The 23,873-nt window shown below is 40.0% G+C and overlaps 1 non-coding gene across 1 annotated transcript; it reads right to left on the bottom strand.

Annotated features, from left to right (window-relative positions):
- Nucleotides 1-8,596: 8,596 nt before the first annotated feature.
- Nucleotides 8,597-8,704, bottom strand: LOC112788063 (small nucleolar RNA R71). Its single transcript, XR_003195445.1, has one exon. It is a non-coding gene; the product is annotated as a small nucleolar RNA R71 (small nucleolar RNA).
- Nucleotides 8,705-23,873: the final 15,169 nt, after the last annotated feature.

Here is a 23,873-nt window from a genome sequence, read left to right as displayed (position 1 = left end):
CAGAATGTAGAATGGAACTGGCGTTGAATGCCAATTTGTGTCATCTAAACTCGAGCAAAGTATGGACTATTATATATTGCTGGAAAGCCCTGGATGTCTACTTTCCAACACAATTGAGAGCGCGCCATTTGGAGTTCTGTAGCTCCAGAAAATCCACTTTGAGTTCAGGGAGGTCAGAATCCAACAGTATCTGCAGTCCTTCTTCAACCTCTGAATCTGATTTTTGCTCAGGTCCCTCAATTTCAGCCAGAAAATACCTGAAATCACAGAAAAACACACAAACTCATAGTAAAGTCCAGAAATGTGAATTTTAATTAAAAACTAATAAAAATATACTAAAAACTAATTAAATTATACTGAAAACTGTGTAAAAACAATGCCAAAAAGCGTATAAATTATCCGCTCATCAGACATCAATAACCACCACCATACGCCTATGAACCTCCTCCACAACATAGTCCTCAACCTTACTTACAAGCCCCATACCACTAAACACCTTCATATGATCCTAACCATTATCCACCATACCAACCACCATATGAACCATATGAACCATACATAGAACCACAACAATTCCAACCCAATTACTTCCAAGAACCACCACCTCAATATACATTATCTATATATCATTATCAAGATAAACCACCTTCCTATTGTGAGCCATTTCTCCCATATAATGAACCCTCATATCCACCCTAAGCCCCAATAGATGATTCTCTCACTTCACTGCTTCAAGGGCAAAGAGAGATGCAAAGGACGATACTAGAATTCGCGGCTGCCTTGACCGAGGTAGTAAACACTCTAGCCTCATAATGCTTGGACACTCAAAGTACTCCCATGGCCACATGTGAAGAATCAATTAAAGAGCATAGCATGAAGGAGAGGTTAGAAACTCCGGTGGAAAATGAAGAATGTGACTTTGTATTGGAGCAATTGGAGGAAGCCGTATTTGTTGAAGAGGAAAAAGTGGTTGAAAACTTAGGAGATGCTGAACCTTCATGGGAATCTAGAGTTGTAGAGTATTCCTCTAAGAAGCTTGAAATTGATGTTGAGGAGGATAGTGCACAACCTCCAAGGCATGTTCCCTATGAAGAATTTGAAGGAATAGAGCAAGAAGCAAGTTCCCTTGGTGATGATGATCATGAATCAAGTCCTCCTAGTGATGAATTTGCATCTGTAAGTGAACTCCTTGTGTTTGAAGAACCTTCTCCCGATGGAATTGAAAGCAACGTTGAGGTAGACTTTTCTCAACCTCCAACTTATGACTTTAGTGATGGGAAAGAACTAGAAGAACTTGATAAGGAAGAGGTTGAAGTTGAAGAAGCTTGCTAAGAGGTGGAAGTAATCAAGGAAGAGCACAAGGGAGTGGAGCTTGCAAGATCATTAGAAACACCTCTCCCCAAGCCATTACCATCCAACACAACATTCAAGTGGGTAAAATTCTTATCCTTAAACTTTACTTTCCCACTTGAATATGGTTTTCTTGGGACGGATGGTCAACTTAGAGCTCTTTGTGGCTTTAAGAGCAACAGAGAGATGGTTAGTGGTTGGAGTTGTCATGCAAGGTTTAATATGGTTGCATGCTCAAAGTTGAAGTGCAAAGATTGGTGTAGAGCTAGATTGCGTGGGTCTAAAAAGTTGTTTGGGTGCTTGAAGGAGAATTTGGATTGTGAACCACCCAATTGGAGTTGTGATGATCAACTTAAAGAAAAGGTGATGCAAACAAGGTTTGGGACCCCGCAATACACCTCAACCATCATCAATCTTGGGGCCTTATAACTTGTTTCAATTCGCTTGAAGGCTTTATGTGCCTAGTTTGGGATCCCGGTGGATATTGGATATGCAAATATTGGTGGGGATTCAAGGAAGAGTTCAAGCATAAGCCACCCTAGTAAAGACCCCACAAAAATGTCCAACTCAAGGACAATAACTAAAAGTGCTAGGTGGAAGACAACCCACCATGGTATGATCTTTCTTTTCTATCGTCTTTTTATTTCCTTGCTTGGCTATGTTTCATTAGATGTGTGTGATACTCTTCAATTATGCATATTTACCTTTGTTCTGATATAAAAAAAATAGCTATCATGCGTATGCGTGACCGACGCGTGCGCGTCGACGTCCAAATTTTGATGCTGCAATGCCTGGTACAAAAACCAAAGACTTGCGCTGGAACTATGCGGGTGGGGTGCTAGGCGCACAACCCAACCCACACGTACGTGTCATTTGCATTTTTTGGCCACCCACGCATGTGCGTGGATGACGCGCACGCGTCGTATCTCAATGCCACAATGCTGGTACAAAAACCAGAGACTTGTGATGGAACCATGTGAGTGTTGTGCGAGGAGCACGAAAAGTCTCCACGCGTACGCGTGACTGACGCGTACACGCCACCTTCCCTTTTCTGCTTTTCACGCGTACGCATCGCCTCCTCCTTCTACTTTCCACGCGTGCGCGTGGGCGATGCTTACGCATCGCATCTCTTCTCCCATTTCTTTCTTCTTTCTTCTCTCCTTCTTCTTTCTTTCTACCTTTCTTCTTTTTCATTCCTTTTACTTCTCATCTTTATTCTCTTTCATTCTCTTTTGTTTATTGCATTTCCAAACGTTCATTTTTTGCATTTTAAATTTATTGCTTGTTCTTATTTTCTTTTCTAAGTTCGCTATCTTTCCATTGGTGTTGAATTCTCTTACTTAACTGTTGAATATTTCTTGCATTGTTTTGGTGCTTCGTGACTTGTTTTGTATTATTAGGTGATGATATTTATAGGTCAATGCTTATCTTTTGTGACACTTGTATTCTTTGTGCATTGTTATGAACTTATATTGTCTTTCATGACCCACTCTCTCTTCCTCATGGTTGCAATTCTTGCACTGTTGATATGTTATTCGCTTACATTATTTTCTCCCTTACATGTTGTAGCTACCATGTAGTTGAGAACCCCACTCTTATTTGGCATTAGCCCCCGCCTATATTTGATTTGTTTTGGTATCTTTGTTTTTGGGCTTAATCTTCCGTCTTTTCTCCGCTTTCAGGCTGGCCACCAAGAGGGAAAGGAAAAGCTTCTAAATGGGGTGAACAACAAGTCCCTCCGCACAATCTTTTGAAGAAGCTCATCAGTTGTAGCAACTCACCCTAGTCCACTTTGCTCATCTTTGTATGCACTGAGGACGGTGAAATCTTTAAGTGTGGGGAAGTCGAGACCGACTTCCGTGGGTAACTACCTCCTTTTCCAACACCAATTCTTAATCTTCTTTGTTAGTTAGTTATTTAATTACATGATAGATTGCTGATAAACCACTATTTTATGGTTTATCTTGTGTTTAGTTGAATGGTTTTATCAAGCTTCTACCCACTTATTCATATGATTTGCATGATTTTACAATTTCTTCCTAGTGTTATTCTATGGTTGAAAACTTGCTTCCTAGAGATCTTTGATTTGTATATTTTAATTCTCCTTTATACCATTCGATGTCGAGATCCGTGTTTTAAGTGTTTCAGGTTTTATAGGGCAGGAATGGCTTAGAGAATGGAGAGGAAGCTTGCAAAAATGGAAGGAACACAAGAAACCAAGGAGATAACCAGTGAGCACCGACGCACATGCATGCCTCACGCGAGCACGCGGAATGGAGAAATTTGCAGTGACGCGTGCGCGAGCCTAACACGTACACGTGGATTGGAGTTCTGCAAGATGACGCGTGCGCATTCCTGACGCGTACGCATGACAAGGAAATTCGCCAAATGACACGCACGCGTGACTGACACGTATGCGTGACATTCGCGATCTGCAGAAATAACAGAAAACACTGGGGGCGATTTTGGGCCGAGTTTTGACCCAGTTTCCGGCCCAAAAACACAGATTAGAGCCAGGGAACATGCAGAGACTCAACACACATTCTCATTAGCATAGTTTTAGGATTTTAGATCTGAATCTAGAGAGAAAATTACTCTTCCTCTAGGTTTTCTTTATATTCATAGTTTATTGCTTTTGCTTTTGCTTTTGGAAATTGAAGAGTCATCACCTCCGTTGAAGATACTATTCTAGTTTGTTTTCTTACTCTTTTATTTATTCTATATTCTTAATTCTTGTTTAAAGTTACAATTGGATTATTTTCATGGATTGTTAATGAAAAGGATTACTTTTAGTTTTAATTAAATTGCAGTTATTGTCTATCATGTCTTTCTTTTATTCCCTTTTTAATTCTATGCAAGTAATTTTCATGTCAATGGAGTAGATTCCCAACTTGACATGGGGTTGATTAAAAGGAGACACTTGAGTTGGAATGCTCAAGTGATTAGTTAAATTGGAAGTTGTTGGCTAATTCTGTATTTACTAACGCTAGACCTTCCCAAGGGAGAGGACTAGGATTTGTGAATAAGAGTTAGCTCAATCACTTGACCTTCCTTTATTTAGTAAGGGTTAACTAAGTGAAAATAACAACCTCTTTATACTACACTTGAGAAAATTCCAACAAGGATAGAGCTTCCAATTAATCATTCCCCCCAGTCAAGGCTTTTTAATTAAAATATATATTTCTCTTTAAAATTACAATTATTTATTTTTGATCATTCAACTCTCAAAATCCTCGGAAAACTCCTGATTAATAACTTAGCACCCTTTCTAACAACTCGTTGGGAGACGACCTGGGATTCATACTCCCAATATTTTTATTCTAAACTTTTGTGACAACCTTTCTAAATTGATGAGGCAGATTTTAGCTGGTTAAGAACTATACTCGCAACACTGTTTTTATATTGACTTCTTAATTGGTCTAATTTCTGCCACGAATCAATTTTTGGCATCATTGCCGGAGAGTTACAATTATGTGCTAAATTATTAATTAGTGTACTGAGGAGCGGATAATTTATACGCTTTTTGGCATTGTTTTTAGTATGTTTTTAGTATATTTTAGTTAGTTTTTATTATGTTTTTATTAGTTTTTAAATAAAAATCACATTTCTGGACTTTACTATGAGTTTGTGTATTTTTCTATGATTTCAGGTATTTTCTGGCTGAAATTGAGGGACCTGAGCAAAAATCTGATTCAGAGGCTGAAAAGGACTGCAGATGCTGTTGGATTCTGACCTCCCTGCACTCGAAGTGAATTTTCTGGAGCTGAAGAAGCCCAATTGGCGCTCTCTCAATTGCGTTGAAAAGTAGACATTCTGGGCTTTCCAGCAATATATAATAGTCTATACTTTGCCCGAGATTTGATGGCCCAAATCGGCGTTCCAAGTCAGCATAGCAATTCTGGCGTCAAAACGCCAGAACTGGCATAAAAGGTGGAGTTAAACGCCCAAACTGGCACAAAAGCTGGCGTTTAACTCCAAGAAAAGTCTCTACACGTGGAAGCTTCAATGATCAGCCCAAGCACACACCAAGTGGGCCCAGAAGAATATTTCTGCATTAATTACTTATTTCTGTAACCCTAGGCTACTAGTTTTCTATAAATAGGACATTTTGCTATTGTATTTTCATACTTTCATAAACTTGATCACGTTTTGGGAGGCTGGCCTCACGGCCATGCCTAAACCTTGTTCTTATGTATTTTCAACGATGGAGTTTCTACACACTATAGATTAAGGTGTGGAGCTCTGTTGTTCTTCATAAATTAATGCAAAGTACTACTGTTTTTCTATTCAATTCACGCCTACTTCTTCTCTAAGATATTCATTCGTTCTTCAACTTGATGAATGTGATGATCCGTGGCACTCATCATCATTCTCACCTATGAACTTGTGCCTGACAACCACCCTTGTTCTACTAGTAATGGCTTGAATGCGTATCTCTTGGGTTTCTAATCTAAGATTGGAACCTTCGTGGTATAGGCTAGAATTACTGGCGGTCATTCTTGAGATCCGGAAAGTCTAAACCTTGTCTGTGGTATTCCGAGTAGGATCTGGGAAGGGATGACTGTGACGAGCTTCAAACTCGCGATTGTTGGGCGTGTGACAGACGCAAAAGGATCAATGGATCCTATTCCAACATGATCGAGAACCGACAGATGATTAGCCGTGCGGTGACAGTGCATTTGGAACATTTTTACTGAGAGGACGGGAAGTAGCCATTGACAACGGTGATGCCCAACATAAAGCTTGCCATGGAAGGGAGTATGGATGATTGGATGAAGGCAATAGGAAAGCAGAAGTTTAGGAGGAACAAAGCATCTTCATACGCTTATCTGAAATTCTCACCAATGAATTACATAAGTATCTCTATCTTTATTTTATGTTTTATTCATCTTTTAATTATCAATCCTCCATAACCATTTGAATCTGCCTGACTGAGATTTACAAGATGACCATAGCTTGCTTCAAGCCGACAGTCTCCGTGGGATCGACCCTTACTCACGTAAGGTATTACTTGGACGACCCAGTGCACTTGCTGGTTAGTTGTGCGAAATTATGACAAAGTGTGATTCACGTTTGAGAGCTCTAAGTCTTTGGCGCCATTGTTGATGATCACAATTTCGTGCACCAAGTTTTTGGCGCCGTTGCCGGGGATTGTTCGAGTTTGGACAACTGACGGTTCATCTTGTTGCTTAGATTAGGTACTTTTCTTTTTATATTTCAGAATTTTTAAGAATGAATTCTAGAGTTTCAAGGTGATGTTCTTATCATCACAAAAGCTGATTGATTCTCATCAATTTAGCTGCTGAATGTAATATCCTGCTGAAGCTTGGTTAACCATGTCTAATCTTTTTAGACTGAAGCTTTAGACTAACATTGCATGATTCCTTGAATTCTTATTAAAAGTTTTGAATCTCTTTATTTTCTTTTCCACTCAATTTTCGAAAAAATCACAAAAAAGTTTTATAAAATCATAAAAATCAAAAATATTTTATGTATCTTAGTGTCAATTTTTAAGTTTGGTGTCAATTGCATGTTTCTATTCTTCTTGCATTTTTCAAATATATGCATTATGTTCTTCATTGATCTTCAAGTTGTTCTTGATGATTTCCTAGCTCTGATCTTTAAATTCTCTTGTTTTGTGTGTTTTGTTGTTTCTTACATGCATTTTCAAATTGTTATAGTCCTTAGTATACAAACTTCTAAGTTTGGTGTCTTGCATGCATTGTTTATTTGATCTTAGTTGCATTCTTTATTGTTTCTCATCATTAAAAATTCAAAAATATGTTCAAAATTGTGTCTTTTCAAGTCAATATTACAGAGAATTGAAGATTCAAAACATTCAGCAGAGGAATTAAACAGAAAAAGCTGGGCGTTCAAAACACTCAGTGAAGAAGGAAAACTGGTGTTTAAACGCCAGCCAGCGTACCTGGCTGGGCGTTTAACGCCCAAAAAGGTAGCATTTTGGGCGTTAAATGCCAGAATGGATACCATTCTGGGCGTTTAACGCCAGGATGACACTAGAGGGAAGATTTTGTTTTTAATTCAAATTTTTTTCAAATCTTCATAATTTTTCAAAATCAAATCTTTTTCAAATCATATCTTTCAATCATATCTTTTCAAAATCAATTTCTTTTCAATTTTTTTATTTATTACTATTTTCAAAAATCCTTGCTACAATTAGTGATTTAATTCAAAATTTTCATGTTGTTACTTGCCTATTAAGAAAGGATCAAATTTTAAATTCTGAAATCATATCTTCTAATTTCTTGTTAGTCAAGTAATCAACTTTAATTTTAAAAATTTCTTTTTTAATTTGATTTTCAATCATATCTTTTCAATCACATCTTTTTCAAAATTAATTTTCAATCATATCCTTTTAATTTCTAATTTCAAAATCTTTTTCAAAATCACTTAATTTCTTTCCCAATCTTAATTTTCAAAAATCTCAATTAAATTTTCAAAATTTCTTTTAATTATTTCAAAATATTTTACTTTAATTTCGAAAATTCTTCCCCTCTTCTCACATCCTTCTATTTAAAGGACTAACACTCCTCCACTATCAACAATTCAAACTCTATCCCTCTTGATAAGTTCGAATTCTTCTCTTTCTACCTTCTCCTTCTATTCTTCTTTTTCTCTGACACTTCAAGGAATCTCTATACTGTGACATAGAGGATTCCATACTTTCTCCTCCTCTTTTCATATGAGCAGAAGCAAGGACAAAGGCATTCTTGTTGAAGCTGATCCTGAACCTGAAAGGACCTTGAAGAGAAAGCTAAGAGAAGCTAAAGTACAACTCTCTATAGAGGATCTAACAGAACTTTTCAAACAAGAAAAAGACATGGCAGCTGAAAACAACAACAATGTCAACAATGCAAGGAAGGTGCTTGGTGACTTTACTGCACCTACTCCCGACTTCTATGGGAGAAGCATCTTAATCCCTGCCATTGGAGCAAACAACTTTAAGCTTAAGCCTCAATTAGTTTCTCTGATGCAACAGAATTGCAAGTTTCATGGACCTCCAATGGAAGATCCTCATCAGTTCTTAGCTGAATTCCTGCAAATCTGTGACACTGTCAAGACCAATGGGGTTGATCCCGAGGTCTACAAGCTTATGCTCTTTCCTTTTGCTATAAGAGACAAAGCTAGAACATGGTTGGATTCACAACCTAAAGAAAGCCTGAACTCTTGGGAAAAGCTAGTCAATGCCTTCTTGGCAAAGTTCTTTCCACCTCAAAAATTGAGTAAGCTTAGAGTGGAAGTCCAAACCTTTAGACAGAAGGAAGGTGAATCCCTCTATGAAGCTTGGGAAAGATACAAGCAATTAATCAGAAGGTGCCCTTCTGAGATGCTTTCAGAATGGAGCATCATAGGTATCTTCTATGATGGTCTGTCTGAACTGTCCAAGATGTCATTGGACAGCTCTGCTGGAGGATCTCTTCATCTGAAGAAGACGCCTGCAGAAGCTCAAGAACTCATTGAGATGGTTGCAAATAACCAATTCATGTACACTTCTGAAAGGAACCCTGTGAATAATGGGACAAATCAGAAGAAAGGAGTTCTTGAGATTGATACCCTGAATGCCATACTGGCTCAGAATAAAATATTGACTCAGCAAGTCAATATGATTTCTCAAAGTCTATCTGGAATGCAAGCTGCACCAGGTAGTACTAAGGAAGCTTCATCTGAAGAAGAAGCTTATGATCCTGAGAACCCAGCAATGGAAGAGGTGAATTACATGGGAGAACCCTATGGAAACACCTATAATCCTTCATGGAAAAATCATCCAAATCTCTCATGGAAGGACCAACAGAGGCCTCAACAAGGCTTCAATAACAATAATGGTGGAAGAAACAGGTTTAGTAATAGCAAACCTTTTCGATCATCTTCTCAGCAACAGACAGAGAATTCTAAGCAGAGCCACTCTGAATTAGCAACTATAGTCTCTGATCTAATTAAAACCAATCAAAGTTTCATGACTGAAACAAGGTCCTTCATTAGAAATTTGGAGGCACAAGTGGGTCAGATGAGTAAGAAAGTTATTGAACTCCCTCCTAGTACTCTTCCAAGCAATATAGAAGAGAATCCAAAAGGAGAGTGCAAGGCCATCACCATGACCCACACGGCTGAATCTGGAGAGGAGGAAGAGGCATTGATCTCTACTAAGGAAGATCTCCTAGACGTCCACTGGCCTCCAAGGAGTTCCCTCATGAGGAACCATGGGAATCTGAGGCTCACACTGAGACCATACAGAATCCATTGAATTTACTTCTACCATTCATGAGCTCTGATGAGTATTCTTCCTCTGAAGAGGATGAAGATATTACTGAAGAGCAAGTTGCTAAGTACCTTGGAGCAATTATAAAACTAAATGCCAAGTTATTTAGTAATGACACTTGGGAGGATGAACCCCCCTTGCTCACCAAATAATTGGATGACTTAACTAGGCAGAGATTACCTCAAAAGAGACAAGATCCTGGAAAGTTCTCAATACCTTGCACCATAGGCACCATGACCTTTGAAAAGGCTCTGTGTGACCTAGGGTCAAGCATAAACCTCATGCATCTCTCTGTAATGGAGAAACTAGGAATTTTTGAGGTGCAAGCTGCAAGAATCTCATTAGAGATGGCAGACAATTCAAGAAAACAAGCTTATGGACTTGTAGAGGATGTCTTGGTAAAGGTTGAAAACCATTACATCCCCGTTGATTTCATAATCTTAGAGACTGGGAAGTGTATGGATGAATCCATCATCCTTGGCAGACCCTTCCTAGCCACAGCAAAAGCTGTGATTGATGTTGACAGATGAGAATTGGTCCTTCAAGTGAATGAGGACTCCCTTGTGTTTAAAGCTCAAGGATCTCCCTCTGTAATCATGGAGAAGAAGCATGAAAAGCTTCTCTCAATGCAAAGTCAAACAAAATCCCCACATTCAAACTTTAAGTTTGGTGTTGGGAGGCCACAACCAAACTCTAAGTTTGGTGTTGGGAGGCCATGCTCTGAACATCTGTGAGGCTCCATGAGAGCCCATTGTCAAGCTATTGACATTAAAGAAGCGCTTGTTGGGAGGCAACCCAATCTTTAATTATCTATGTTAAATTTCTATTTTCTTTTGTTATTTTATGTTTTCTGTAGGTTGATGATCATGTGAAGTCACAAAAACAATTGAAGAAGAAAAAACAGACTGAAAAATAGAATGAAAAATAGAACACCCTGGAGGAGAAGCTTACTGGCGTTTATTTAAACGCCAGTAAGGGTAGCAGAATGGGCGTTAAACGCCCAGTTTGGCACCATTCTGGGCGTTTAACGCCAGAAATGGGCACCAGACTGGCATTTAACGCCAGAAAAGGGCAAGAAGCTGGCGTTAAACGCCAGAAATGGGTAGCAACCTGGCGTTTAACGCCAGGATTGGCAGAAAAGGGTATTTTGCACGCCACTTGGTGCAGGGATGAAAAATCCTTGACACCTCAGGATCTGTGGACCCCACAGGATCCCCACCTACCCCACATCTCTCTCTCTCTCTTCTTCACCCATTCACCAATCACCTCAATACCTCTTCCCCAAAAATCCCTCACCTATCAAATCCTACCATTCTCTTCACCACTCACATCCATCCTTCATAAAACCTGACCTACCTCACCATTCAAATTGAAACCACTTTCCCTCCCAAACCCATCCATAATGGCCGAACCATACCCCCCTCTCCACTCCTATATAAACCCATCTTCACTCCTTCATTTTCACACAACATACACACTACTTCTCCCCCTCGGTCGAAACAATAAGCCCCCTCTATCTCCTCTAACTCTTCTTCTTCTACTCTCTTCTTTCTTCTTTTGCTCGAGGACGAGCAACACTTCTAAGTTTGGTGTGGTAAAATCATTGTTTTTTGTTTTTCCATAACCATTTATGGCACCTAAGGCCGGAGAAACCTCTAGAAAGAGGAAAGGGAAGGCAAAAGCTTCCACCTCCGAGTCATGGGAGATGGAGAGATTCATCTCAAGGGTGCATCAAGACCACTTCTATGAAGTTGTGGTCAAGAAGAAGGTGATCCCTGAGGTCCCTTTCAAACTCAAAAAGGGTGAATATCCGGAGATCCGAAATGAGATTCGAAGAAGAGGTTGGAAAGTTCTCACCAACCCCATTCAACAAGTCAGAATCTTAATGGTTTAAGAGTTCTATGCCAATGCATGGATCACCAAGAACCATAATCAAAGTGTGAACCCGGACCCAAAGAATTGGCTTACAATGGTTCGGGGGAAATGCTTAGATTTTAGTCCGGAGAATGTAAGGTTGGCATTCAACTTGCCAATGACGCAAGGAGATGCACACCCCTACACTAGAAGGGTCAACTTTGATCAAAGGTTGGACTAAATCCTCATAGACATTTGTGAAGAGGGCGCTCAATGGAAGAGAGATTCAAGAGAGAAGCTGGTTCAACTAAGAAGGCATGACCTCAAGCCCGTGGCTAGGGGATGGTTGGAGTTCATCCAACGCTCAATCATTTCCACTAGCAACCGGTCTGAAGTTACTATAGATCGGGCGATCATGATCCATAGCATCATGATTAGAGAGGAAGTAGAAGTTCATGAGGTTATATCCCAAGAACTCTACAAGGTGGCAGACAAGTCCTTCACTTTGGCAAGGTTAGCCTTCCCTCATCTCATTTGTCACCTTTGTAATTCGGCTGGAATTGACATAGAGGAAGACATCCTCATTGATGAGGACAAGCCCATCACTAAGAAAAGGATGGAGCAAACAAGAGATCCCACTCATGGACAAGAGCATGAGGAAAATCCTCATCATAAAATCCCTGAGATGCCTCAAGGGATGCATTTTCCTCCACAAAACTATTGGGAGCAAATCAACACCTCCCTAGGAGAATTGAGTTCCAATATGGGACAACTAAGGGTGGAGCACCAAGAGTATTCTATCCTCTTCCATGAAATTAGAGAAGACCAAAGAGTTATGAGAGAGAGCAACAAAGGCAAGGAAGAGACATTGAGGAGCTCAAGCACTCCATAAGATCTTTAAGAGGAAGAACAAGCCGCCATCACTAAGGTGGACCCGTTCTTTAATTTTCTTGTTCTTTATTTTCTATTTTTTTCGAAAATTATGCCTTATGTTTATTTATGTTTGTGTCTTTATTACATGATCACTAGTGTCTAAGTGTTTATGCCTTAAAGCAATGAAAATGAATCCATCACCTTTCTTAAATGAAAAATATTTTTAATTGAAAAAGAAAAAAAGTGCATGAATTTTGAATTTTAAAACAGTTTAGTTATTTTGATGTGGTGCCAATACTTTTGTCTTTCTGAATGAATGCGTAAACAGTGCATATTTTTGAATTTGTTGTTTAAGAATGTTAAAATAGTTGGCTCTTGAAAGAATGATGGAAAAGGAGAAATGTTATTTGATAATCTGAAAAATCATAAAAATGATTCTTGAAGCAAGAAAAAGCAGTGAATAAAAAAAGCTTGCATAAAAAAATATATGCGAAAAAAATGCGAAAAAAAGAGAGAAAAAAAAAGAAAAAAAAGAGAAAGAAAAAGCAAGCAGAAAAAGCCAATAACCCTTTAAACCAAAGGGCAAGGGTAAAATAAAAATGATCCAAGGCTTTGAGCATCAGTGGATAGGAGGGCCCACAGGAATAAAATCCTGGCCTAAGCGGCTAAACCAAGCTGTCCCTAACCATGTGCTTGTGGCGTGAAGGTGTCAAGTGAAAACTTGAGACTGGGCGGTTAAAGTCATGGTCCAAAGAAAAAAGAGCGTGCTTAAGAGCTCTGGACACCTCTAATTGGGGACTCTAGCAAAACTGAGTCACAATCTGAAAAGGTTCACCCAGTTATGTGTCTGTGGCATGCATTTATGTATCCGGTGGTAATACTGGAAAACAAAATGCTTAGGGTCACGGCCAAGACTCATAAAGTAACTGTGTTCAAGAATCAACATACTGAACTAGGAGAATCAATAACACTATATGAATTCTGAGTTCCTATAGATGCCAATCATTCTGAAATTCAAAGGATAAAGTGAGATGCCAAAACTGTTCAGAAGCAAAAAGCTAATAAGCCCCGCTCATCTAATTAAAGACTGATCTTCATAGATATTTTTGGAATTCATTGCATATTCTCTTCTTTTTATCCTACTTTGTTTTTAGTTGCTTGGGGACAAGCAACAATTTAAGTTTGGTGTTGTGATGAGCGGATAATTTATACGCTTTTTGGCATTGTTTTTAGTATGTTTTTAGTATATTTTAGTTAGTTTTTATTATGTTTTTATTAGTTTTTAAATAAAAATCACATTTATGGACTTTACTATGAGTTTGTGTGTTTTTCTGTGATTTCAGGTATTTTCTGGCTGAAATTGAGGGACCTGAGCAAAAATCTGATTCAGAGGCTGAAAAGGACTGCAGATGTTGTTGGATTCTGACCTTCCTGCACTTGAAGTGGATTTTCTGGAGCTACAGAAGCCCAATCGGTGCTCTCTCAATTGCGTTGGAAAGTAGACATCCTGGGCTTTCCAGAAATATATAATAGTTCATACTTTGCCCGATATTTGATGGCCCAAATCGGCGTTCCAAGTCAGCATAGAAATTCTGGCGTCAAGACACCAGAACTGGCATAAAAGCTGGAGTTAAACGCCCAAACTGGCACAAAAGCTGGCGTTTAACTCCAAGAAAAGTCTCTACACGTGGAATCTTCAATGCTCAGCCCAAGCACACACCAGGTGGGCCCGAAAGAATATTTCTGCATTAATTACTTATTTTTGTAACCCTAGGCTACTAGTTTTCTATAAATAGGACCTTTTGCTATTGTATTTTCATACTTTCATACACTTGATCACGTTTTGGGAGGCTGGCCTCATGGCCATGTCTGAACCTTGTTCTTATGTATTTTCAACGGTGGAGTTTCTACATACCATAGATTAAGGTGTGGAGCTCTGCTGTTCTTCATGAAATAATGTAAAGTACTACTGTTTTTCTATTCAATTCACGCCTACTTCTTCTCTAAGATATTCATTCGTTCTTCAACTTGATGAATGTGATGATCCGTGACACTCATCATCATTCTCACCTATGAACATGTGCCTGAAAACCACCTCTGTTGTACTAGCAATGGCTTGAATGCGTATCTCTTGGGTTTCTAATCTAAGATTGGAACCTTCGTGGTATAGGCTAGAATTATTGGCGGTCATTCTTGAGATCCGAAAAGTCTAAACCTTGTCTGTGGTATTCCGAGTAGGATCTGGGAAGGGATGACTGTGACGAGCTTCAAACTCGCAATTGTTGGGCGTGTGACAGACGCAAAAGGATCAATGGATCCTATTCCAACATGATCGAGAATCGACAGATGATTAGCCGTGCGGTGACAGCGCATTTGGATCATTTTCACTGAGAGGACAGGAAGTAGCCATTGACAACGGTGATGCCCAATATAAAGCTTGCCATGGAAGGGAGTATGGATGATTGGATGAAGGCAATAGGAAAGCAGAAATTTAGGAGGAACAAAGCATCTTCATACGCTTATCTGAAATTCTCACCAATGAATTACATAAGTATCTCTATCTTTATTTTATGTTTTATTCATCTTTTAATTATCAATCCTCCATAACCATTTGAATCTGCCTGACTGAGATTTACAAGATGACCATAGCTTGCTTCAAGCCAACAGTCTCCGTGGGATCGACCCTTACTCACGTAAGGTATTACTTGGACGACCCAGTGCACTTGCTGGTTAGTTGTGCGGAATTATGACAAAGTGTGATTCACGTTTGAGAGCTCCAAGTCTTTGGCGCCATTGTTGATGATCACAATTTCGTGCACCATGTACATATTTTTATTTTATTTGCATATTTTATTTTATTTTATTACCATGAGCTGTATGTTTCTTTCATTGAATGACACGTTCATTTCCTGATCCACACTTAGCCGCATTTGATCCTAAAATTGAAAGAACTATTTCACGTATTAGGCGAGCTCGGCATCGGCTAGCCTCTGAGGGTGGTGAAGTGATTGTTATCGAATCACCAGTCTCATCTGAGGGCAAATCTGAACCGCCATCTGAGGAAGAAACAAGCTCCTTTACTATTGATTCAGTTGATTCACGTGCAGATAACATGGCAGCACCTAGGAGGATTACTCTCCAGGAACCTGGAGCTCCAGATTTTACACTGCAGCCATATCAAGTGCATCATCCAACTCTGGCTGTAGATTTTGAGCTGAAGACTGCATTAATCAACTTGATGCCCAAGTTTCATGGCTTACCTGCTCAGGAACCTGTCAAGCACCTCAGGGATTTTCAGACAGCCTGTTCTACTGTTAGGCATCATGGTGCAAATGAAACTTCTATTCTGTTAACCGCCTTCCCATTTTCTCTTGAGGGAAAGGTGAGGGAGTGGTACTATTTCCAACCTGAAGAAACTGTCACCAACTGGGATACGCTCAGGAGAGAATTCCTGGAAAAATACTTTCCAGCTGAAGTTACAGATAGATTGAGGAAAGAGATTTCCTGCATTGTTCAAGGAGAATCAGAGGCTCTTTATGAGTACTGGAAGCACTTTAAGAACCTTCTAGACGCATGCCTCCATCACATGATTGATAGGTTAGTGTTGATCAGCTACTTCACTCAAGGCATGAAGCCTCGGGATAAAACTACACTGGATGGTGCTAGTAATGGTTATCTGAAAAAGTACAAGACCGCAGATGAAGCATGGCAACTGATTAGGGACTTAGCTGAGTCCACTAGGAATCACAGGCACAGGAGCAGCCACTCAAAGACTGTTGCAGAGGTTTTCTCTAGCAGTGAGACTACTGCTCTTACACAGAGTATATGTGAAATGACCAACCTACTGAAGCAGATGCAGTTGAATCAACAACAAACTCAGCCTTCCCCACAAAGCCAACAGTTAGTCCCCCAAAGAGTATGCGGAATCTGTGCTGATTATAGTCATTATACTGATGAATGTCCACAGCTCCAATAAGAAGACAACATTGTGGCAGCTACTCATAACTTCTATGACCGCCCGAATCAAGGAAACAATCAACAAGGCGGCAACTACAACCAAGGTGGGAACTATAACAAAGGATGGCAGGACAACTCCAAATAGGGTTGGAGAGATAATTCCAACCATGGCTGGAGGGACAACTATAACAGAGGAGGCAGAGACAACAATGAAAATCAAAGGTGGAATAACAACAACAGACAGCAGAATCAGAACCAGCCTTACAGAGCACCTCACCTAAGGTAGTCACAAGGACCCCAGCACAACTAACAACATGCCCCTCAGATCACTTATCCTACTTCCTCATCAAATAACGAGATGCTTCGTTCTCTTGCACAAGGACAACAAGACATGCAGACTACACTAAACTTTACTCTAAATGGTCTGAATGCCACTTTACAAGCTCTCGTCTCCTGAATAAATTCATTACCTGCTTCTACCAACTAACCTTCAAGCTCTAGTGGAATTCCTTCTCAACCCCTACCTAGCCCCAAAGGTGGCATCAATGCCATCACTTTGAGGTTTGGAACCACACTACAAGAGAGGAACCAGAAGGAGCCAAGCCCAATAGAACACGCCCCAGTTGAAGATATAGTTAAAGTGGAAGATGCTGAAGAGGAAGAAGAAGTACAAGACAAGGTTGAAGAAGAAGTAGCTCAGCCAAGAAATGGAGCACCAAAGGATGCAGAGGCTGCAAGTGGCGCCATTCCTATCCCATTTCCACACCTTGCAAGGAAGTCCAGGAAGCATATGGAACTTGATCCCAAAATGGTAGAAATTTTCAAAAAGGTTGAGGTAATTGTTCCCCTTTTTTATGTTATTCAACAAGTACCTAAATATGCAAAGTTTCTGAAAGATTTATGCATACATAAAGACAAAATTAATGAATTAGAAACTATTCTTTTAGGTAGTTCTATATCTGCTTTAATGGGAGGTATACCTAAAAAATGTAGTAATCCAGGTCCATGCATGGTTAACTGTACCATTGGAGGTGTAATATTTTCTGACTTCATGTGTGATTTAGGAGCGTGTGTTAGTATAATACCATTGTCTATATATGATGCTTTGAGGATCCCTCCCTTAAAAAGGTCGGCAGCTCATTTTGTGTTAGCAGATAAAAGTATTATTACAGTAGTTGGAATTGCTGAAGATGTATTAGTGAGCATTAAGGGGCTCAAATTTTCCATTGACTTCTATATCCTGGAAATGCCCCCTAATGACTCAGGAAGATCGTCATCAATCCTGCTTAGAAGACCATTCCTGAAGACTTCAAAGTTCAAGCTGGATGCATTCTCAGAAACTTACTCCTTTGAGATATATGGCAGAGCAGTGAGTTTCAGTTTAAATGAAGCTATGAAGCACCCTCCGGAAGATCATTCTATCTTCCAGTGCAACATCATTGATGAAACTGTAGCTGAAGTTCACCAAGAAGAAGTAGAAGAGAAGCACAATGAGCAAGGTCCAAGTGTGGAGACACCCTCTGAGCATAATAAAGACACCTTGCCATTATCACTAGTTCCAGATAATCCAGAACCTAGCCATGAGCAGAAATCGAAACTAAAGCCAATTCCTCCCCACCTCAAGTATGCTTACCTTGAGGATAATTAGAAATTCCCAGTTATCATTGCAAGGGAACTCACTTCCCAACAAGAGGAGCAGATGCTTAGTATTCTGAGAAAATATAAGAAAGCAATTGGGTGGAGCTTGGCAGATATAGTAGGCATCAGCCCTCAAGTTTGTGAGCACAGAATATACTTAGAAGAGGGAGCAAAGCCTGTCCGTCAACCCCAAAGAAGATTGAATCCCACCATCTTAGAAGTTGTCAAGAAAGAAGTGACCAGGCTACTTGAAGCAGATATCATTTACCCCATCTCAGACAGTGAATGGGTCAGTCCAGTACAAGTGGTGCCCAAGAAGTCTGGAGTCAAAACAGTCAAGAATGAGCATGGAGAGCTCCTGACAAGTAGAGTGCAGAATTCATGGAGAGTTTGCATTGACTATAGGTGTCTCAACTAAGCTACTGGCAAGGATCACTACCCCTTGCCATTTATTGATCAAATGCTTGATCGCCTGTCAGGTAAATCCCATTACTGCTTTTTAGATGGTTATACAGGCTACTTTCAAATTCATATAGCTCCTGAAGATCAGGAGAAGACTACTTTTACATGTCCCTTTAGAACGTATGCATATAAGAGGATGCCTTTTGGCTTATGTAATGCACCGGCTACTTTCCAAAGATGCATGATGAGTATCTTTTCAGATCTTATTGAGAACTGTATGGAAGTGTTCATGGATGATTTTAGCGTTTATGGTGATTCCTTTAACCTTTGCTTGGATAGTTTAGCTAGAGTATTAGACAGGTGTGTTAGTTCAAACCTTGTATTGAATTTTGAAAAATGTCACTTTATGGTAAAAACAATGGATTATTCTAGGACATGTTGTTTCTAATACTGGTATTTCTATAGAACCAGCAAAGGTAGATGTCATTTCTAGTTTACCTTACCCCTCCTCCGTGAGGGAAGTCCGTTCGTTCCTTGGCCATGCAAGTTTCTACAGGAGATTCATTAAGGACTTCAGTAAGGTAGCATTACCTTTACCCAGACTATTGTAGAAAGATATTGAGTTCGAGTTCAGTGAGGATTGCATGCAAGCATTTGATAAGCTGAAGATCGTCCTGACTCAAGCTCCAATCGTGAGAGGACCAGACTAGAGCCAGCCATTTGAGATTATGTGTGATGCCTCCAACCATGCAGTAGGAGCGGCGCTGGCCCAGCGCGAGGGTAAGGATTCTTTCGTAATTGCTTATGCGTCTAAGACCTTAGACGCTGCTCAGTCTAACTACACTACTACTGAAAAAGAGCTTCTAGATATTATTTTTGCTCTGGATAAATTCCGAGCCTATTTACTTGGTACTAAGGTAGTAGTGTACTCAGACCATGCAGCTCTAAAGTATCTATTAGCTAAAAAAGAGCCTAAACCAAGGCTAATACGTTGGATACTACTACTACAAGAATTTGATTTAGAAATTAAGGATAGGAGTGGTAACCAGAATTTAGTGGCAGACCACTTGAGTCACCTTGAGCACATTAAGGATGACTCCACTCCTATAAATGATACTTTCCCATTTGATAGCTTGCATGCAGTATCTGAAGTAGTTTCCTGGTATGCACCTGTAGCTAATTATCTAGTTAGCCATACTTTCCCTCCTAATTTTACCAAGCATCAGAGAGACAAGCTGAAAAGCGAGTCTAAATATTATATATGGGATGACCCATACTTATGGAGGTGTGGTGCTGACCAGGTAATTAGAAGGTGTGTGCCCCAATCAGAATTCCAGTCCATTTTAGAGGCCTGCCACTCTTCTGAGAGTGGAGGACATTTTGGCCCTCAAAGAACAGCTAGAAAAATCTTAGACTGTGGATTCTGGTGGCCTACTCTTTTTAAAGAAGCTGCTGCTTTTTGTAAATCTTGTTCCCTATGCCAAAGGTTTGGTAATATATCCAAGAGGGATGAGATGCCTCAACAAATTATGCTTTTCTGTGAAATTTTTTATGTTTGGGGCATTGACTTCATGGGACCATTTCCAAACTCTAGTGGTTATCTTTATATATTGTTAGCTGTAGATTATGTCTCTAAATAGGTGGAAGCAATTCCTACCCATACGGATGATACTAACACTGTTGTTTCTTTTGTTAGAAAACATATTATCTGTCGCTTTGGATCACCACGAGCAATCATGAGTGATCAAGGCACTCACTTTTGTAACAGGAGATTAACAGGATTACTAAAGAAGCATGGGATTGTTCACAAAGTAGCAACAGCTTATCATCCCCAGACTAATGGGTAAGCAGAGGTATCTAATAGAGAAATAAAGCGTATTCTGGAGAAGATAGTAAAGCCTCATAGGAAGGACTGGAGTGCCAGGCTACAAGATGCACTCTGGGCATATCGAATAGCGTATAAGACACCCATTGGAATGAGCCCTTTCCGCTTAGTATACGGAAAGGCTTGCCACCTTTCAGTAGAGGTGGAACACAAGGCTTTCTGGGCTGTGAGGGAGTGCAACATGAATTTTGAGGAAGCTGGTGCTGAAAGGAAGCTGCAACTAGCAGAATTAGAGAACCTTCGCCTAGAAGCATATGACAACTCCAGGCGATACAAAGAGAAGATGAAGGCTGTCCATGACAAGCACATAAAAAGGAGAGAGTTCAGACCAGGGGAGTTAGTTCTTCTTTATAACTCTAGACTGAGGCTCATGCCAGACAAACTGAGATCAAGACGGGAAGGTCCCTACAGAGTAGAGAAGGCAGAGCCGCACTGAGTTTTTCACCTGCGCCATCCTTCTAGCTCCAAATTCATCAAGGTCAATGGACATCTCCTAAAGCTTTATCATGGTAAGAATATGAAGGATCACAAAGAACTAGAGGTCTTCCTCTTGGAAGACCCACCAACAGAAGCAGAATGAACTTGAAGACCGTCCAACTTAAGGACGTAAAAGCAAAATGCTAGGTGGGAGACAACCCACCATGGTATGATTGTTCTGTTTTAGTCTTAGTTTTGTTTTACTTTATTTTTCATAATGACTCTTCTCATAATCTCTGCATATAGTCTACATTTGCATTTGCATTCTGCATAAAAAAAAGCACGCGACGCGTGAGCATCACTGACGCGTACGCGTCAAAAGTGCTTTCGAAACAAAGAAGAAAAGAAGTAGAGAGTCACGCGGGAGCATGGATGGAGGCGTGCCTTAGGCACAAACACACTCACGCGAACGCGTCCCTGACGCGTCCGCGTCACTTGCGAAATCAGCCATCCACGCGTGCGCATCACCCACGCGCACGCGTGACCCTACAAAATCGACGTAAAGAGGTGTATGGCAGAGAGTTATGATGGAGTGAGGTTGGAATGGTGCTGGAAGCACAAACCCATCACGCGTACGCATCACCCACGCGTACGCGTCACTTGAAACTAGAGCCAACCACGCGAACGCGTGCACCACGCGTCCGCGTCGCATGCGACGCACAATTTATCCAGATCAGCGCCAAAATTCCTATCTTTTCTTCCCTAATCTTATTCCTTTCTTCCTCCTTTTTAATTCTTTCTTCTTCCTTCTTTCTTCTTTATTCCTTCTCACTTTTTTACCTTCTCCCTCCTTCTTTATCATCATCATCAAGTTTTTTTCTTTCCTTTTTACCTTTTTATTATTATTTTTATTTATGTTTTCTTCTTTTTTTTTTACTTTCATTATCTATGTTTTCTTTTTCTTTCTTTTTCTTCTTGCATCTTTTTAATTGGTGTTCAAAATTTAATTGGGTTATTGTTTTCTTCTATATTCTGCTTGTGGATTATTTAGGAATTGTTTGACAATTATTAATTATCTTAGGGTTTCTTGCATGTTCAAATTCAATACCTTCAATAACATATTTACCATGCATGCTAAGTGTTTGTGAAAAAGCCGGTATGGCATTGTGCATATTTAAATATTCTATTCTTCTACTCTAATGCCTATTTTTCACAAAACTCCTTTTTATATATTATTCATTGAATATAATTGTCAATACAAACAGATTTTTAGTTTGAAACACTTGATAATCAAATTGAGCATTTAATGCTTGATCTATGCTACTCATACCTTTGCCAGCATGCCAATAAACATCTTGCATCTACTTGCCATAACATGCACTTGCTATATTTCTACTTATGAACTTTTCACATGTAGTCGCGACCATGTGTTAACGACATCCTTCTTTAGCATAAATTGATTATCACTTGTACCATCCTCTTCCTTGCTCTAACCCTTAGCTTTAAAAGTTACTTTCTTTTTTTTTCCTTTTCAGGATGGCCACCAAGAAAGGTAAAGAGAAAGCTACTCCCAAACCACCGGCAAGGAAAGGAACAAAAAGAGCACTAGCTGCGGAGACATCTTCAACAGCAGTAAAGCCCTCAACAAAGCGAATCAAGAGGATCATCAAGGTCGATGAAAAAGAGAAAGCCTTTCCAGCAAAGGACACTGCGTGGTTCACCAACCGCTACTGTGAGCAGATGTTCCCCATCCTGGCTGAGAGGAACTGTAATAATGAGTACCTTCTCATCCTCCCGACCAACATTGTTGAATTTGTTAAGCCCCGAATTGAACGAAGACAATGGGGATTCCTACGGAGACAGCCACGGCAGGTCAATCTTTCATGGGTAGTTGAATTCTACTCAAACTTTCACATGCCAACCCTGCAGTCTGTCTATGTCCGTCAGAAGCAAGTCCCCATAACTGAAGAAGCTATTCAGCAAGCTTTAGATCTTCTGCCTGCTCCAGAAGGATTGGACGCATTCAAAAAGCCTCTTTCAAGCACCAGACATACCAATTTGATTGGGACGCTGTTCTCAGAATTATAGCACAACCTGGCAGCAGATGGATCTATAGATACCATCGATCCCGACCTAAGGGAATATTGGCTTCAGCACTCACCTTGGAGGCTCGAGTATGGGCACAGATTATGTCCCATTACATTTTTTCGAGCACTCATGAGTCCTCCTTCACTGCAGATATGGCTATTTTACTCTGGTGTATCCTTACAAACCAGCCTCTCAATTTACCAAGAAACATCCAGAATGCTATGGGACACGTACAGATTGCGGGCAACATACCTTTTCCCGCTTTGGTTTCAGATCTAGTCTCAGCAGCCGGAGTCTCCTACAGAGCTGGGGACACCAAGACCATGATTCCGCGAGAGGATCAGATCGTCCCTAACGGGAAGTACATCAGACCTCCAGCAGCCACTATCAACCAGAGTATAGAACCAATGAAAGATATCCATTCTCCTTCCATATCACAAGCACCTTCAACAACTCAACTGCTCTATCAGATACTTGAGAGATTAGACCGGCTTGACCGGCAAGGAAAGCAAAGAGAGCGCCGTCACAAGTGCCTATTTACATACCTCAAGGAGCTGATTGCTTGGCAACCACCCACCTGAAGAAGACCCAGACACCCCAGACTCTACTTCATTTACTAGCACAGAGAGTCATGACGGTCCCGATTGTGGAGATGCTGCTACCAGCTCCCCTTTGTTCCTGACTGATGGCACCGAAGACGATGCCAAGCTTTAAGTGTGGGGAGGTCGGTCAGTACCAGACTTCCAGAGGTAAATCCTCTTTCTTAGCACCAATAAATTATTTATTTTTCTTTTGTTTAGGATAGGATAAATTGCATAGTAATAGGTATTTGCATGCATGTTCTATTTGGTTGAAAAATAATAAGTTTCTTTTCAAGACTTTATTTTGAAAAATTTCACTAATTTAAATCAAAACCTTTGTGTTAAAACCTGTTTGAAGACTATAAATTGGAACATAAATGATAGCTAAGAACACACAACCCGTGAGACTTGAGCTTAATTACATGGTTACATTATTTAACCATAATATTTTATTCTTGTGTGTTTGCTTCTCTATGATTGTAATCTATATTTTGTTCCATCCTATATGTCCAATGTTTAATGTGTTACATGCTTGCATATGATTGAGGCC

This window comes from Arachis hypogaea, chromosome 20 (genome assembly GCF_003086295.3).
Source record: "Arachis hypogaea cultivar Tifrunner chromosome 20, arahy.Tifrunner.gnm2.J5K5, whole genome shotgun sequence".
NCBI classification, from domain to species: Eukaryota; Viridiplantae; Streptophyta; class Magnoliopsida; order Fabales; family Fabaceae; genus Arachis; species Arachis hypogaea.
This window is presented reverse-complemented; position numbering and strand designations above follow the sequence as displayed.